Source organism: Microcebus murinus, chromosome X (assembly GCF_040939455.1).
Source record: "Microcebus murinus isolate Inina chromosome X, M.murinus_Inina_mat1.0, whole genome shotgun sequence".
Taxonomy (NCBI): domain Eukaryota; kingdom Metazoa; phylum Chordata; class Mammalia; order Primates; family Cheirogaleidae; genus Microcebus; species Microcebus murinus.
The window spans coordinates 66,133,556-66,151,742 of record NC_134136.1 but is presented as its reverse complement, the minus strand read 5'-3'; the positions used below and the strand labels follow the sequence as shown (position 1 = coordinate 66,151,742).

Below are 18,187 nucleotides of genomic sequence, written 5' to 3'. Positions count from 1 at the left end.
ATGCCTTGTGTATTATGTGCTTAAAAATAATACATAAAAATACAGAAAACATAGGCTTTTAAGTGCATTAGTAGAAATGACTTAGTACCCAAAGGTTGCCATGTAACCAAAGGTTGGGATTATTTACATTTTTATATAACTTAAGTCCTTTCTGTGCTTCTCTCCATATCCATCTTTATTTTATTCCTCTCCCACCTTAGAAGAAAACAATCTCTCTTATCCTACCAAGACTAATCCTTTAGTCCCGCTTCCCCTTCTTCCTCTTGCACCTGTCCTACCCCTATCTGGTAAATCTCCCACCTTGTTTCATCAATTATTTCTTTTATCTCTCTTAATCCTCAACCATTCAAAGTGATATTTTCTCCCCAGAAATTTTATCACAGGGTCCTCTTTGATATTTGGAGGAATACCAAAGCAAAAAAATCTAATATGGATAACAGAGAGTAGTCAATGATGTCTCTCCTAACGTAATCAGTTCTCAGTCACTCAGACTGATGGAACACAAAGTTGATATGGCAGCTATTTATTTAAGTATTCACCTTTTAAGTACTTACCATGCTTACTTTGTTCAAAATATTTCAAAACCCATCACAGTATTTTTTTCAACCTATGAATTATTTACATTGCTTTTTCAGTTTCTGAACACACATGCTGATAAGTCTCTCTCCCTCTTTCCCTGCCTCCTTATCTCCTTTGTTATCATTTGTTATTACATTTTGGGACTTTAGAAAGAGCTTGTGTTCTTTATGACAGCATTTCTTTGGCATTTTGGGGAGTTCCTTTATGGCCAATATGTAATCAGATTTTGTAATGTTCAATGTGTGCTTGAAAGAAATGTGTATTCTCTAATAATTGGGTGCAGGATTCTATACAGTTCAATTAGATAAAGCTTATTAATTATGTGGTTCAAATCTTATATGATTGTATTAATTTTTTGCCTGATTGATCTGTCACATTTTGAGAGATGTGTGCAAAAGCTCTTCTGCTATAATTGTGGATATACCATTTTTTCCTTGTAAATGTGCCATTTTTGTGTCACTTATTTTTAGGTTGTAATGCTACTTTACTGACATATTTTATACTTAATCATTATGGAATAAACCTCTTTATTCCTGATAAAATTAATGAAAAATAAAATCTTAAACAAGTACTTGCCTTTTAGAAATATGATATTTAGGGAATAGGGGTCTAATATTTACCTCCTAAAGTATATACCTTAATTTTTTTAATTTATAAAAGTAATACCTGATCATTGCAGGAATTTGAATTTTATTGCTTTTTTTATCTATACATACATTTAATCACTTACATTCCCATCACCCAGTCATAATCACTGCCAACATTTCACCATACAGTGTTCCATTCTTTCCTCTGTACATTTTTCCAGTTGAGATCATATATCAAATGCAATATTTTTCATATATATATATATTTTGTTTGTTTTGAGACAGAGTGTCACTCTGTCACCTGGGCTAGAGTTCTGTGGCATCAACCTACTTCACAGCAACCTGAAACTCCTCAGCTCAAGTGATCCTCCTGCCTCAGACTCCTGAGTAGCTGGGACTACAGGCATGTGCCACCATGCCCGGCTAATTTTTTCTATTTGTAGTAGAGACTGGGTCTCGCTCTTACTTAGGCTGGTCTCAAACTCTTGACCTCAAGCAATCCTCCCTCTTTGGCCTCCCAGAGTGCTAGGATTACAGATGTGAGCCACCGAATTCAGCCTCAATATTCTATCTTGATTTGTCTTAAGTGTCACTGTCACTTAAACATTATCTGATGTAATTATAAACTCTTTTTGGACATCATACCTCTCTACTCCTAACAACCAAGAGAATAACAATGAACTTTGGGATTTAATCAAATATACCTAAAATAGTAAATAGAACAGAACCAAATTAGGAAGTATAGAAACTAAAGAGTATGACTTGACCATCAATCACATTATTTGTACCACAGTTTGGAAAACTTATATTACAGAATTTCAATGATGGCTGCAGTCCTTGGGGAAAATGTCATAGCAAACATGGAATTTAAGTGAAACATTGATCTGTTCCTCAATGCTAAGCAAATTCCATTTAGCAAAGGTACTATGGCAGGCGTGAACCATGTCCCATAATTCAGAGTGGCTGATGGAAGGTAGATCAAACAGCATTAATGTAAAGGAAGACCTAGCAGCTTCATTCTTCAGAGGGGTGGGGATACAATTTACTAAGCAGGTTGGGACCAAATTCTGAAGGAATTTGTCAAAAGAGTTGCTATTCTCAGTGAAAGAGAGAAATGCTTGTAGCTGTGTTGCTGTCACGTTAAGAAGCTGGTAGTTTGAGAGGAAGAAAGAGGAATTTTATGTTCCTGTGTGTTATGCTGTCTCAACTACACATTTCTGTCTATAGAGAAGGAAAGGACAGAGCAGACCTACTTTAAAAAAGGAAAGTAAAAAATATTAAGCTGATTCTGCTAGCGAACTTATAATTCCTAGTAAGCAAAAATCATCACTTTTATTTTTCTAACAGAAGTATGAAAAAGTATAATTATCCTGATATTAAATAGAAAGGAACCAGATCTTAAGGAGATTGAGTGATTTCATATGGCCAACACTCCAAGGCAGATCTTAGGGCACCTAGTTTGATGGTTTTTCCATTACTCTGTACTGCTTCTCCAGGGCTCAATGTGATAGTTCTTTTCTTTTTTTTCTTTTTTTATGAATTTTATTTTTTTTTATTTCAGTATATTATGGGGGTACAGGTTTTAAGGTTTTAATAAATGCCCATTTCCCCCCTGCCCCCACAAGCCTGAGTCTCCATCATGACCATCCCCCAGATGGTGCACATCTCACTCATTATATATGTATATACCTGCCCTCCTCCCCCCTCCCACCTGCCCAATACCCTATTACTGTAGTACCTATGTGACCACTTAGGTGCTGTTCAGTTAACACCAATTTGCTGGTGAGTATATGTTCTTAATGATGATAACAATGGTTGCTAGACTTTTTTTCCCACAACTTTTGGGTCTTTCTTTAGGCTCTTAATTTTTCCTAGCAAAATTCTGCAATACTAAATAGCAAAATGAAAAAAAAAAAAAAACAAAACATCTCCAGAGAAGGCCAGACTTATAGTTATTGTTTTATAATTAACCTCTTTTTTCCTTGTAAAATGTTATGCACATACACAAACACATGCACACACACAAACATATACACACCATCTTTATCTAGGTATGGATCTTTTCACTGATTTTGGCTGAAATTTGGGGAACCCATTTTACCAATACGCTTAGCTTTTTCTTTAGCTCAAAAAAGTTATCCTTAGTTATATTTTTAATCATTGTTTGTCTTCCAGGTATTCTGGTTTCTTCCTCAGAAATGCCTATGATGCCTAAGTCAGCTCTGCCCTTCATATCTATTTTCCTTTCTCTCTTCTTTTCCATGTTTTAGTTTTTGACTTTTGTACTCTGGATATCTTCAGAATGTGACAATTTGGTTTTATTTTCTGTAGAATTTGTTTGGCTATTCACTTACTTGGTCTCTCTTGACCTACCTTTCCCTCCAGTTTCCCCCATTTCAATAAATGGAACCTTTATATACCCAGTTGCTTAAGCCAGAAGCTATCTTGTGTCTGAATCACTACAGACAATTCCTCACCAAGTATGTGTTAAATCATTTCATTTCACAAAGCAAAATAGTGGCTAAGGCAGGGATGGAACCCAGGTCTTCTGGAAGATGTAGGATGGAAGGACAAAAATAGCATTGACTTTAGATCCAGGAACACCCAAGTTTATTTCCTGGCTTTACTACTTTCCATCTGTGTGTCCACAGGGAAATTACTTAACTTCTCTGAGCACTCATTTTTTATAAAAGTGAAGATAGCTACATTTCAGAGTTGCTTTTAAAATATTGTATTATTCCATTTATATGAAATGTCCAAAATAAGCAAATCTATAGAGACAGAAAATAGATTAGTGGTTGCCTAGTGGTGGGAGGGTCTGCAGGGAATTGGGGAAAGTTGACTGCTAAAGAGTATGTGGATGGTGTTTGACCCGTCGGTCGGTGAGTAAGAAGAAAAGGAAGGAGGAGGTCCAGAGTAGCGGTTGCCGAAATGTTCCGGTGTGGAGGCCTTGCGGCAGGTGCTTTGAAGCAGAAGCTGGTGCCCTTGGTGCGGACCGTGTGTGTCCGAAGCCCGAGGCAGAGGAACCGGCTCCCAGGCAACTTGTTCCAGCGATGGCATGTTCCTCTAGAACTCCAGATGACAAGACAAATGGCTAGCTCTGGTGCATCAGGGGGCAAAATCCATAATTCTGTATTAGTCCTTATTGTGGGCTTGTCAACAATAGGAGCTGGTGCATATGTCTACAAGACTATAAAAGATGACAAAAAAAGATATAATGAAAGAATATCAGAGTTAGGGCTGACACCAGAAGAGAAACAGAAAAGGGCCGCATCATCTTCTGCAGAAGGAGAGCCAATTTCTCAAGTCAGGGTACCAAGTCATGTTCCTTTCCTACTAATCGGTGGAGGCACTGCTGCTTTTGCTGCAGCTAGATCCATCCGAGCTCGGGATCCTGGGGCCAGGGTACTGATTATATCTGAAGATCCTGAGCTGCCATACATGAGACCTCCTCTTTCAAAAGAATTATGGTTTTCAGATGATCCAAATGTCACAAAGACACTGCGATTCAGACAGTGGAATGGAAAAGAGAGAAGCATATATTTCCAGCCACCTTCTTTCTATGTCTCTGCTCAGGACCTACCTCACATTGAGAATGGTGGTGTGGCTGTCCTCACTGGAAAGAAGGTAGTACAGCTGGATGTGAGAGACAACATGGTGAAACTTAATGATGGCTCTCAAATAACCTATGAAAAGTGCTTGATTGCAACAGGAGGCACTCCAAGAAGTCTGTCTGCCATTGATAGGGCTGGAGCAGAGGTGAAGAGCAGAACAACACTTTTCAGAAAGATTGGAGACTTTAGAGCCATAGAGAAGATTTCACGGGAAGTCAAGTCAATTACGATTATTGATGGGGGCTTCCTTGGTAGCGAACTGGCCTGTGCTCTTGGCAGCAAAGCTCAAGCCTTGGGCACAGAAGTGATTCAACTCTTCCCTGAGAAAGGAAATATGGGAAAGATCCTCCCTGAATACCTCAGGAACTGGACCATGGAAAAAGTCAGACAAGAGGGGGTTAAGGTGATGCCCGATGCCATTGTGCAATCAGTTGGAGTCAGCGGTGGCAAGTTACTCATCAAGCTAAAAGACGGCAGGAAGGTAGAAACTGACCACATCGTGGCAGCTGTGGGCCTGGAACCCAATGTTGAGTTGGCCAAGACTGGTGGGCTGGAAATAGACTCAGATTTTGGTGGCTTCTGGGTAAATGCAGAGCTATAAGCACGCTCTAACATCTGGGTGGCAGGAGATGCTGCATGCTTCTACGACATAAAGCTGGGGAGGAGGCGGGTAGAGCACCACGATCATGCTGTTGTGAGTGGAAGATTGGCTGGAGAAAATATGACCGGAGCTGCTAAGCCATACTGGCATCAGTCAGTGTTCTGGAGTGATTTGGGTCCTGATGTTGGCTATGAAGCTATTGGTCTTGTGGACAGTAGTTTGGCCACAGTTGGTGTTTTTGCAAAAGCAACCGCACAAGACAACCCAAAATCTGCCACGGAACAGTCAGGGACTAGTATCCAATCAGAGAGTGAGACAGAATCCGAGGCCTCAGAAATTGCTATTCCTGCCAGTACTCCTGCAATTCCACAGGCCCCTGTCCAAGGGGAGGACTACGGCAAAGGTGTCATCTTCTACCTCAGGGACAAAGTGGTTGTGGGGATCGTGCTATGGAACATCTTTAACAGAATGCTAATAGCAAGGAAGATCATTAAGGACGGTGAGCAATATGAAGATCTCAATGAAGTAGCCAAACTATTCAACATTCATGAAGACTGAAGCCCCACCGTGGAATAGGCAAGCACGTCACCATCCCTGATAGCTGGCTAGATGGGTAAAGAAGCATTTTTTATTTGGCAAACTGTGCGAATGAGTGTAAATGATCGAGCAAATCCTTTGCGAATATTTTCAACTATGTGGGCAAATTCTTAATGTTCACATCACGAAATAAAATCTGATTCTTCTAAATTAAAAAAAAAATAAAGAGTATGTGGTTTCTTCTTGAGGTGATGAAAATGTTCTAAAATTGATTGTGGTAATAGTTGGAAAACTCTGTGAATATATTAAAAAACATTAAATTGTTCACTTTAAATAGTGAGTTATATGGTATGTGAATTAAATTTCAATTAAGCTAAAAAAGTAAAAAAATGAGGGGGGGGAGAGAAAATTCTTGCGATGACAAACAATGAAGTCCCTTTGGCCCCAGTGGCCCAGTTCAACCATTTCCCCTGTTGGCCATCCAGGTCTATGACCCAGTGAAACCCCCATAAGCATGTGATCTTGGGCCTGCACAAAGTCTCCTCAGCTATCACAATGACCACTGTAATAGGTTTGCCTACCTTTAGAAACTCAGCTGGGAAATTTCTAGCCCTTTATAGATTTTGAGAGTTACTTGGCAGCTTCCTAAGGTAAGCATAGTGCAAAAATAATTTGCCACCTGGGGCTTCACGGCAGATGGAAGCAAATGGCCTCTCAAGGTCCCTATCTGAAGAGTTGAGACATACCTCAGGCTTCAATCTTTTAAAAGGTTCGATTCACTTGTCTTTAATGCCAACTGTCCTGGTGTGCTAGACCTGACAATTCCAATGTTGAATTATTTGAGACATTGGATAGAGTTGAAGGCATATGTTTTCAGGAGTTTAATTTACTCGTCTCCACTGAGAAAGATCTTCCAGTGTGAATTTACTCAATGCAGGTTTGCTAGAGACATTTGATATAATCTGGAAGATTTAAGAGGAAAAATGTCTTGTGAGGGGGGGTTCCATCCATCTGCCTTCACAGCAAACCATTCTGGCCTGTTCCCCTCTACTGACTGAACCATTCTACATGATAAAGGAGGCTGAAAAGAAATGACATATCTTGGACCTTGATTTTGTAAGTTGGATCTATCTGTTTACATTTGAGCCATCCTAGAGTCCTAGAATTTCTCCCAACAGTGCAGATTTGCTCTAGACATTCAGGGCAATCTGGACAACAGAGTTGAGAATATACCTTCAGCTTAAATTTTGTAAGAAGTGTGATCTTCTCACCTTTACACAAACCATCCTGGCCTGTCTCTCCCATGCTGAATTGCACCAGTTGTTCAGTACCTTCTGGAATGTATAAGAGCTAGGACATACCTTGGACTGCAGTTTTGTAAGGAAGTTGCACCTACTTGTCTGTACTGCAAACCATCCTGAATTAACACCACTCAAAGTGAAGTCACCTGATAACAGATTTACTGGGGACATTCTATATGATTAGGGAATCTAAATTGTGAATATGTCCAGTAGGTCTGAGAGACCAGCTCAGCCTCATCTTGTCCCATTTCAAGGGTTACTTTGAAGGTTAAATAAGATAATATGATTATAGTACCTGGCACATAGCAGTCTCTTTGTGAATATTAGTTTCTTTCTCCTGCCTCTGGATCCCTATCTAGTACCTTCATTAATATGACCAAATTGGCATTTATCATGTGTATTTTACATACACATGTGAACACATGCCTATATATTACATATATATGGGTGCATACATATATGTATGTGTGCATGCATATATATATATATATTCTAGAGTAAAATTGATAGTTATTTAAGATTATGTCACTTGAAAGAATGCTGATGCTATTTACCACAGAAATCTGAGTATTTGGTGTGAGAGAAGGACATGAATATTTTAGAAAGACAAAATCAAATGTGACTTTGATGGAAAAGAATTAGCACATTTGCATCTTTAAAAACACAGACACTAAAATTAGGAAACAAGCATATTTGTATGGTGTAGGGGAAAGCAACTGTCCCTTGAGTGGCCCATTTCTTCTTGGATCTCCATGCAAAAGGCAAACTGGAGACATGCTGAGACCAGGGAGGCTGGAGCAACCTAGATAGGACATCGGTAGGGAGGCCATGTGATTGGCCTCGAGGCACCTCACAGACTGTCATCTCAAGTACTGTTGTGGAGCCAAATGCTGAAGTGAATAAAATATGTTCTAGTTATGCTTGGGAGACCTCCAGAGCCCAGCTGCCTTACTTTCCTCCTCCCTTTGCTTTCTTTTGCCAAGATAATGCTAGAAGGGAAAGGCGAGAGGAGAGAAGAGGAGAGGGCTGGGCCAACTCTACCACTGAATTATATATGTTACATTTTTATTTGCACTAGGAAAACCTTGGATTCCCTACCAGCTCCGTGTTTACTTATCAACTTCAGGTTGGGAGGGAACTAGGAGGAGCACTAGAAGGCCTGATCTTTCATTGACCTTGGGAAAATTGCTTTGACTTTCTGAGCATCAACTTCCTTATTTGCAAAAATAGGGATAGAGATAATAATACTTTTCCAGCTCTTTTCACATATTACTTGTTATCAAAATATGAAGCACCAAACAAAAGATATTTTAAACCCCTTCATGGGTTCAAGTAATTCACATTTCAATGAGACTAAAATGTTTAGCTCAACTAAAAGAAAAAAAAATATTGGCACAAGTGAGATATTTTCTGCATATCAAAATAACAGAGTTTTTTTTTTTTTTTTAAACTGATGATGTGTATTGGTAAAGGGACAGGGAGAAGGGCACTTTGATAGTCTTCTAGTTAGGGTTGAAATTATATTTTCTTTCTGAGAACAACTTGGCAGTAGGTATCAAAACCTTAAAAAGTTGTGAAGCCTTTGATACAGCAATTCCACTTCTAGGAATTCATTTGAAATAAAGAATCAAAGATGTTCATAGTGCCATTTTTACAAGGAATTTTGATGTAGGGTCATTTCTTATAGTAAAACATAGATAGAACCTTACATCTAATAACAGAAAGTTAGTTAAGAAAATGGAACACATAATGAAATACAATGTAATTGTTAGGAAGCATATTGTTAAAGACTATTTATTGATATAGGGAAATGCTCTCAAAAGTAGAGATCTTTGTTTATGTATTTTCCAGCACATTGTAACATTCTTTATAAGAATGATATTGGATGAAGCAAACCATAACATATTGAGCAATAGAGGATTAGTTAATACTATAGTGCATGCTTTGATGAAATATAAAACAGAGTTAAAAATTGTAAATTTACTATCTTTCCTAAGTCTATAAGTATATTGGTGCAAATGCTAAGTGAAAAAACACATTATATATTCAGTATAATTCATAATATTTGTAATACATATTATCTGTATAGGAAAATACAAGAGACATTAATAGTATCCTGAAATAATAACAAGTCAGCTTTTCTAGTAAGGGTATTATGTGTTTTAAATGCTTTTATTTCTAAATTTAAAATCAAATGTACTAAGTAAAATGGTATTTGAAATTTAAAAAGATTATAACAATGCTATGGATTAAATGTGTTCCCCCTAAATTCATGTCAAAGCCCTAATTGCCAATGTGATGGTATTTGGAGGTGGGGCTTTTGAGAGGTGCTTAGGTTTAGATGAGATAATAACTATGGGGCCCCTAAGATGGGATTATGCCCTTATAAGAAGAGGATGAGATACCAGAGCTTTGTCTCTCTGCCATGGGATGATGTAGCAAGAAGGTGGCCATCTTCAACCAAGATGGGAGCCCTTACCAGAACTCAACCATGCTGGCACCTTGACCTTGGACTTTCATCCTCCAGAACTATGAGAAATAAATGTCACTTGTTTAAGCCATCATGGGCATGGCATTTTGTTATAGCAGCCTGAGCAGACTGATACAAATGACAACAAAACTGGATGGGCTGCTTCCTACTTCAGTGATTCAGTAGTTTCTAGTATGATAGAGGAGGTAATCTCTAATTACCAAAAATTGTTTCAATAATTTTAAATGCATTGACTCTAAGAGGAAAGGTCAGGTCAATTGGTATGACAATAAAAATGATTAAAATAGTAGTTACTACTTATTAAGCATTTGCTAGGTACCCAACACTGTGAGAGGCACTTTTACACCTTAACTCATTAAATCTTTATGAAAAAACAGTGTGAAATTTAATTTTTACCATTCTTTATGGCAAGGTGGGGATTATCTCAATTTGACAGATGTGAACAGTAGGGCTCTAAGAGAGTATGGCACTTACGATCATATACCCACGATGTGCAAAAAAGAGAGAGAATTTCGTTTGTCTGGTTCCCATGCTTCTGTTCTTTGCTCATCACCATGCCGACTGGGTGTAATGAGGAAAAGATTTCTAGAAGGGGTGGTATTCAGCTATAATGGTTAATCAGTAGCTAGAGTTTAGGACTGAGTAGTCTGTTGTCTTAGAAACATGTTTTCGTTGATAATGAAAGCTGCTTCACTCCTTCAGTTGTTCGTTCACTTTGGATGGAATACATCAGATGGCAAGGAGGAAAATTTTATAACTTTTTATTTTGAAATAATTTTTGACTTACTGAAAAGTGGCAATATTAGTACAGAGTTCTTGTATACCTTTTACTTAGTTTCCTCTAATTTTAACTTTTTGTATTACCATAGTAAAATCATTGAAACTAGGAGACAGACACTAATACAATACTATAAACTCAACTACAGACTTTATTCATATTTCACCAGTTATTCCACTAATGTCCCTTTCCTGGTTGAGGAGCTTGTCTAGGATCTCATGTTGCATTTAGTTGCCTTATCTCCTTAGTCTTTTCTGGTCTGTGACAGTTCTCAGTCTTTTCTTATCTTTCATGACCTTGACACTTTCACAGTCTACTGATTAGGTATTTTTCAGAATGTTCCTCAATATAGGGTTTTTTTTTTAAGTTTCCTCATGGTTAGATTCATATTGTGAATTTTTGGTAGGGATAACACAGAAGTGATATTGTGTTCTTCCCAGTGCATGTTAAGGTACATGATTTTGTTGTGTGTCCTTACTGGTGGTGTTAACCTTGATCACTTAGGTGATGTAGTGTCACCAGGTCATTCCACTATAAAAATACTAATTTTCCCTTTGTGTTAATTAGTATCTTATTGCAAAATACTTTGAGATTATGTAAATACTTGGTTTTTTATCATGTTTTGCTCACTAATTTTAGCATTCATCAATATTTCTTGACTGCAATAATTATTTTTGTGGCATTTGCCCGATGATGTTCTATTTATATCATTCCTTTTTCATTTATTAAGTTGAATTCTACTATGAGAAAGATCTACCCTATCCCCCATTTATTTATTTATTCAATTGTGTACTTTTATCAGTGTGTACTCTGGAATATTTATTTTATCATATGGATTGTATTATGTTATTATACCATCTAGTTAAGTCTCACCCTATATAAAAGAACTGTAAATGGAACAGCTAAATAAATGTAAAAAATAAAACCATAGAAATACTAGAAGAAAATATAGGTGAATTGCTATTAAACCGTGTAGGAAAAGGCTTTCTAGTTATCACTCATATTCCAGATGCAAAAATAATTTAATACACAAAAGGCTCATAAATTTGACTACATGAAACTAAAAGCAATTTGCACTATGAAACACCATAAACAGTCAAAAGACAACTGACAAACTGTATGAAAATTTTTGCATCATATCACCAAAGACTAATATCCTTAATATATAAAGAACTCTTAAATTGGGGACTAAATGACTAAAAACTTGATAGAAAAATGGGAAAAAAACATGAACAGACAATTCATATTTTATGTGTGTGTGTGTAAAGATGCCCCATAAACATAGGAAAAATGTTTAAACTCACTCATAATACTCATAATTACAGAAATGCAAATTAAAGCAATACCAAGATTCCATTTTCCTCCTATCGGACTGGTGAAAATTTAAAAGTATGACAACATATTCTGTTGGCAAGTCTATGGGGAAACAGGTGCTCTCATCATTGCTGATGAGAATGCAAACCAGTGCAAAAGGGAACTTTTTCAACTACCTAGTAAAGAAAGTATACAGTGGTTGAAACAGAAATGCATTTCTTTTTTGGCAACATTTGGGAGTTACAATGTTCCTGAAGGTCCCTGGTAATATAAGTTGTATTACATAAGATTGTCCAACTGGCATTTATAGGTACTTGAAATACTTTCTGAAATTCTTCTTCTTTTTTTTTTTTTTTTTTTTTTTTTTGAGACAGAGTCTTACTTTGTTGCCCAGGCTAGAGTGAGTGCCGTGGTATCAGCCTAGCTCACAGCAACCTCAATCTCCTGGACTCAAGCAATCCTCCTGCCTCAGCCTCCCAAGTAGCTGGGACTACAGGCATGTGCCACCATGCCTGGCTAATATTTTTTTTCTATATATATTAGTTGGCCAATTAATTTCTTTCTATTTATAGTAGAGACGGGGTCTTGCTCTTGCTCAAGCTGGTTTCAAACTCCTGACCTCAAGCAATCTGCCCGCCTCAGCCTCCCAGAGTGCTAGGATTACAGGCGTGAGCCACTGCGCCCAGCCTCTCCCTTATTTCTTATCTTTAAATAAATGCAGTCATGATTAGGAAGGCTGAAAATGCCAACCATCTCCAGTGTTGTTGCTGTTACTTCTGCTCCCTTCCCACTGCCCACCTGACTCAAGGAGTTGATTTCTTTCTAAAAGGAAATGGAGCTATAAAGTCATAAAGGTCAGAGCTGAAAAGACCCTTAGAGATGATCTAGCTCATTCATGAATGATTTAGAGTAGGAAAATCCTGAAGAGAGCCAGTGATTTTCCCAGGGTCACTCAGTGAGCCAAAACTAGATGAAAAGGGTGTTCACCAGAATGCTCTACATCTCTTGCAAGGTACATGTAAGGTAAAATACCAGACACACAATAGGCATACAATATACAAAAGCAATAATAACTGCTTTTTTCATAGGGTACAAGGGTTTCCAGTTTTATTCCATGAGAGGAACTTGTCTTCTCAGTACTAAAGTTATGGGACATTGTGTACTCTATTTTTGTGATCATTAGTAATATCTCTCCCAAGATTCTTAGGTAGTGGCAATCCATCAGAAGTTACAGCCATAGAACATCATGGGAAGGTACCAATAGGCAAGTGACTACTAAATTCCAGGCCAACCCTATTATCCTCTTTCTGATGGTCCAATTCTGAGCCTTCATATCAATGAGCCTGTAATGGGCCTGCAGCCTCCATTTCAAAGGAGGCTTGTGGTTGTGCAATGCACAGAGATACATAGGGAGGGAGGTAATAGGGCCTAGAATCCAGCTTATGCTCTGCTAAGTAAGCCTGGAGCTCTGACTTGGGGCTGCCTACTGCCAAGAAAGGGACATTTTGTTCCCCCAAAGGCTCAGTCAATGTGTGCCTATAGGATTGTGCCTACCTTGAGGGGACAGGTTTTCTAATTCACAGAGGTGCCATGTAGGCTAGTGGAGGCCCTGGTGAGAATTCAAAACCAATTCTAAATCTAAAGGCTGTGTTTTTCCATCTTTACTTCAAATCCTGCATTTTTAAATCTTTACTCAGAAAGCTGGATGAGATTTTGGGGAATATCTAATCCAAATCTTATCCTCTATAGCTCAGAATCTTGGCGCTTGATGGTTAAGTGACCTGTCCACATTCACCCAGTAAAGATATCACTCTGAAGATATCATGCAGTGCATTTCTGGAAAAAGAGGAAATCTATAATTTCTCAAATTATAGATGGATACATACTGTACAGGCAGGGTTTTTTTAAGATCCCCAAAATAGGCTCTCAGCATTATTTTATTTTATTTTATTATTTTTAGAGTAACTCAATGGTCTTTATTTTTAAAGTCTTTAAATATCTCTACCTGGAAATCTATGTTAAATATTCATTTGATTCAACACTAGCGGATATTGTAGCTTATTTAGGGACTCTAACCTTGAATTTTGGGGTTTTAATGTAACACAGGGGTATGAACATGGTTTGGGCTTGGATGAATCTTAGTTCTGGAGTGCTTCCTCATGGTAGTTATACGACTCCACGTTGGCCATTTAACCACCCTGAGATGTGTAACCTGATTTTTTCCACTTAACAGTAAATCATGAGTGGTTCACTCAAGGCATTATCCTTTTACATCATTATTTTTATGTTTGCAGAATATTCATTGTGTGGCTCCACTGTTGGATTTAATCAGGCTCCTATTATGGTTTTGTCTGTATTATTTTCTATAACTGTGATGATTTCCTTTTAAGCTTTATCTCTGTGAGACCTCTAATTTTTAATATTATTTTCAGATGGGAACTGCCTGCTCCAGATATCTATGATAATACCAGGAAATTTCTTTAGCTCAGGAATTTATAAATGTGAAAAATTAATAATAGTTACTATTTATTATCTATGATGTGCTAGATTCATTCTAAAGAAATACATTGGGTTAGGAAGTTTTCAAGGTGGGAATCACCAGCTGTCCACCCCAGCTGCAGGAAAATCCAGTGAGAAGTGTTGTCATAATTGTGATCAGCATAGCCTCCTGGTGTTCTGGCCAGGACAACTCCAACTCAGCAGTAAAATAAAATTTCAGGACGCTAAATCAGTTGCTAAATGGAGTTCTTCCATATTACAAACTGCCTTTTAGGGAGGGAAGTTTTCATTTTGATACAGTAATTAAGAGGTCTTTTCTGGTAGTTAAATACAAGTACCATTTCTCTCTGGTTTCCTCTTTGTTCCTGACTGGAGCTGTTAAAAACATCATCAGGATAAAGGAAAAAATCTTATTCCCAAACTTGCTGTGGCATAGATTTGATTCATCTGTAAGTGGTAATTGACAGCCAAGTATACATGTTTAAGGGAAGAGTATAAAAACTTTAGCCCTCATCTTGCTTCTAAAACTGTTATTTAGTTATTGTTAACTTCTATTTTCCTCAGCAAAATCCAGGATATTTGTATGTACTTTCTAGTGTCCAGAATATGAAATAACAGGAATTCACTAAGAGACCAGCTGCAATAGGAAAGATGCCAGCAAGCAGCTCAGAATGAGGTGGCAGTGTACAATTTTCTCTTTCACCCTTTACTTAAACCTCAAAACCCCATTCATGCTAGTTTCAGCTCCTGCTTTTTGTGATTGTATTTTAAAATGATGCAGCTAGTTGGACTGGCTGTCCCATTCACTTAAGTTGTAAACAAGTTCTTGATTTACAGAAATAGAGGAAGTCTGTGCTCCCTGTGTGATGCATGTGTTATAATCATATATACTAATGCTTGCAAACTCTTTCAAACATACTCCTTTTGCATGCTAATGGAAGATCAGAGCTATTTTGAATGGCTATATTTACATTCAGAACCTGGAACCTTTTAGAAAAATTGCAACAAATTTTGGTACAATTTCAATCTGTATGCTTTCCTACATGTTTATACAACATGATTTGCAGATCCCAGCTGAGGAGCCTATGATAATAGCTCATTATTATATAGTATAGATCCCATTCAATTATTCATTCATTCATTCAACAAATGCTTATGGAGAACTTGGTATGTGCCTTTTCACCAGTGATGGGAATGAGAAATCTGCTTTGCTAATTTAATTGCCAAGTTAGCCTGCTACAGAAGATAAGACAACTTGAGAGATGTTAGCATATGGATAGTTGGAACCAGAGAGCAGATGATATTCACATCAGGAGAAAATATAGAGGGAGAACAAGAAGGGGTTAATAAAGGAGTCTTTGGAACACTAAGATTTAAAGGAGGAGTGTTATAAGTAAAAGAGACTCTGAAAGACCACATACTGAGTTACGTGGAAAATGATTCTGCTTGTTGTTGGTTACTAGGGAACAAGTGAAAACCAGAGAGAACGGTGATTAAGTTTTACAAATCAAACTATTACTTTTATATGTAACAATAAAACAATGGTCTGTTTCCTTATTATAATAAGAAAATTCTTTCCTATCTTCAAAGGTGTTATAGGTTACAAATGAAACCATATCAAATATGTTTTTGTCCCCTCATCAATATTGACAGTGAACTCACAAATGAATAGCATGTTTTATATATGGTTAGTTTATTGCCAAAATGTTTTACATGTATTTTATAGCCAAAATCTGAATAATAACTGTTAAGAATTGTTAAGTTCACGACCATTCCTGAGAAATTTCCAATATAAACTCAAGAATCCATTTATTTTCCCTGATGTATATGATGATTGCTACTACCATCAGCTAATGTACTAATGTTAACATTTTTTATACATCATTCAGACCAGTACTTTATCCACTATCCAAGTCAAGAAGAAGTCATTTTGGTCAATGTTAAGATTATTTAATTAAGTGAATACCAGCAAAATCTTTGCTTTAGCTGAAAATTATCTGACTTTGAATTTCAAAATTTGATTCAATGAACTTGAGCTCCCTCTGTGGAGCTGCACATTTGGAGCTATTGCTGCTGTTGGTTCCAGAGTACTAGCAGAGTATTCAGAATAAGCCAGAGGGTTATTAGTAGAGTAGGAGCAAAGTAGAGTAGGAGTGAACACTATAAGGGAAGGGAAAGGATAGGGCAGGGCAAACATTGACTCTGGGAGATCTGGAAATTTAATATAATTAGATCCTCTGAAAAACAGAGGGTACTTACTCTCAATCCTATGAAAACTGCTGCGACCTCTGTGGATGTGACAAAATATTCCTGCTACACTTCAGAGAAACCTTGAAAAGGCCTTTTCTGTCTCTTGCCCATATCTCTTGCCCATATCTCTAATTCTTGGGTGTGTTGGGGTCAAATCTCCTGAAGTATGGTTGGGCCATTTAGTTCAGTCCATGCCTCCAGAAAGATATATACATTTTAAAAGCTGTACTGATTTATTTTCTTTCTTTGGAAGGTTTTTGAAGTTTTGTTCATTTTACATGTTGCTGCACAAGCAGCATTATAACAGTGTTAAATATTTGGCATGAAGAGATGGCAAGATAATGGGTGATTTTTAAAAATGTTCTTTCTGTTAATTTTCCATGTTTCCTTCCAGTGACTCTTTATTTTGATATGCTTTTCATAATATCATGTGACAAGAAAACCAAATGTACCACATTTCTATTTTTAAAATAGATTCAATGGGAAAATTGGGTTGCTTTGTAGAAATTTACTCTAGAGCCAATTTAGTTGGTATGTCAGCCTTCTCTGTAAAAATGTTTCCTTTATGTGGGAAAATGTGCTCTTCTTTCTTCCCACGTGGGGCAGCACATGCTCCTGATGATGCAGTGATTAACTGGATTTGCTAGCCCAGTACAAGGCATGTTCAGCTTCAAGTACATGGTGTAGTGGAAAAAATTCAGCCTGGGGTAAGTGTGGGGTCATGGCACATAGATTCAGTTCCTGGCTTTGCCATTGTTTGATCTTGGACCTGGCTTGGGCCTCAATTTCCTCGTGAGAAAAATGAGAGGGATTGTGCTAGATGAACTCAAAGTGTTACTTTGGTTGTAATCACCATGATCAGTCATGGAGCTAGCCTTCATTGCTTTGATAGAGCAAAAAAATAAAACCAAACAATCCTACCACTGGCAAGTTTCCAGGCACATAGGCAGAAACACCTGGTGGTTAAGGTCATGGGCTCTGGAGCTAGCCTATTTGGGTTTAAAATTTATCTTTATCACTTAACAAACTATGTGACTATAGTGAATTCCTTAAACTCTCTATGCCTCAGTTTTCTCATCCGCCAAATGAGTATAATAATAGTGCCTGGTTATCTCGTTGCTGTAAGTATAAAATTAGTTAATGTACTACAGCCTTCATATTCAAGAACTGATTATAAACAGAGTGCTAAATTTTTTTACAAGTAGTCAAGTTATATGGCATCAATATAAGACCACATATTCCAGCAGTCTTTTTGTCTCTCAAAATGCCTTGTAGAAAAAAAGTCATGTTTAATTTTATGACTAGAGGGCTTTTATTCATCAAAAATATCTCTCCTAATAAGATTATTCCAATGCTAATCATTTTGCTGAGGAAATTATATTTTAATTTACTATTTACTTATTTTCAAACAATAATAGTTTAGGTAATAGCCCATTTCTTTAAGACCAGCATTTGGCAAATTGTGAACTACATTCAGTAATCAACTCATATTTGTAGATAATAATCTTCCTGGGGTTTGGAAAGAGTCAAGTTCCTTTTTGATTGCGTTTGGCCAGAGGCTGGTCTATTTTTTCTTCCCCTGGAGTCTCAGCTGGAAGGAAGTACACGTATGATTCAGTAGCTCCTTGCGGGTTCT

General features: G+C 37.3%; 1 protein-coding gene and 1 pseudogene across 3 annotated transcripts in view; both read left to right on the top strand.

The window, feature by feature from the left end:
- Positions 1–18,187, top strand: part of FGF13 (fibroblast growth factor 13) — a 538,338-nt gene that overhangs the window by 169,563 nt on the left and 350,588 nt on the right. The window lies entirely within an intron of this gene.
- On the top strand, positions 2,887–6,144 carry LOC105881054 (apoptosis-inducing factor 1, mitochondrial pseudogene; annotated as a pseudogene).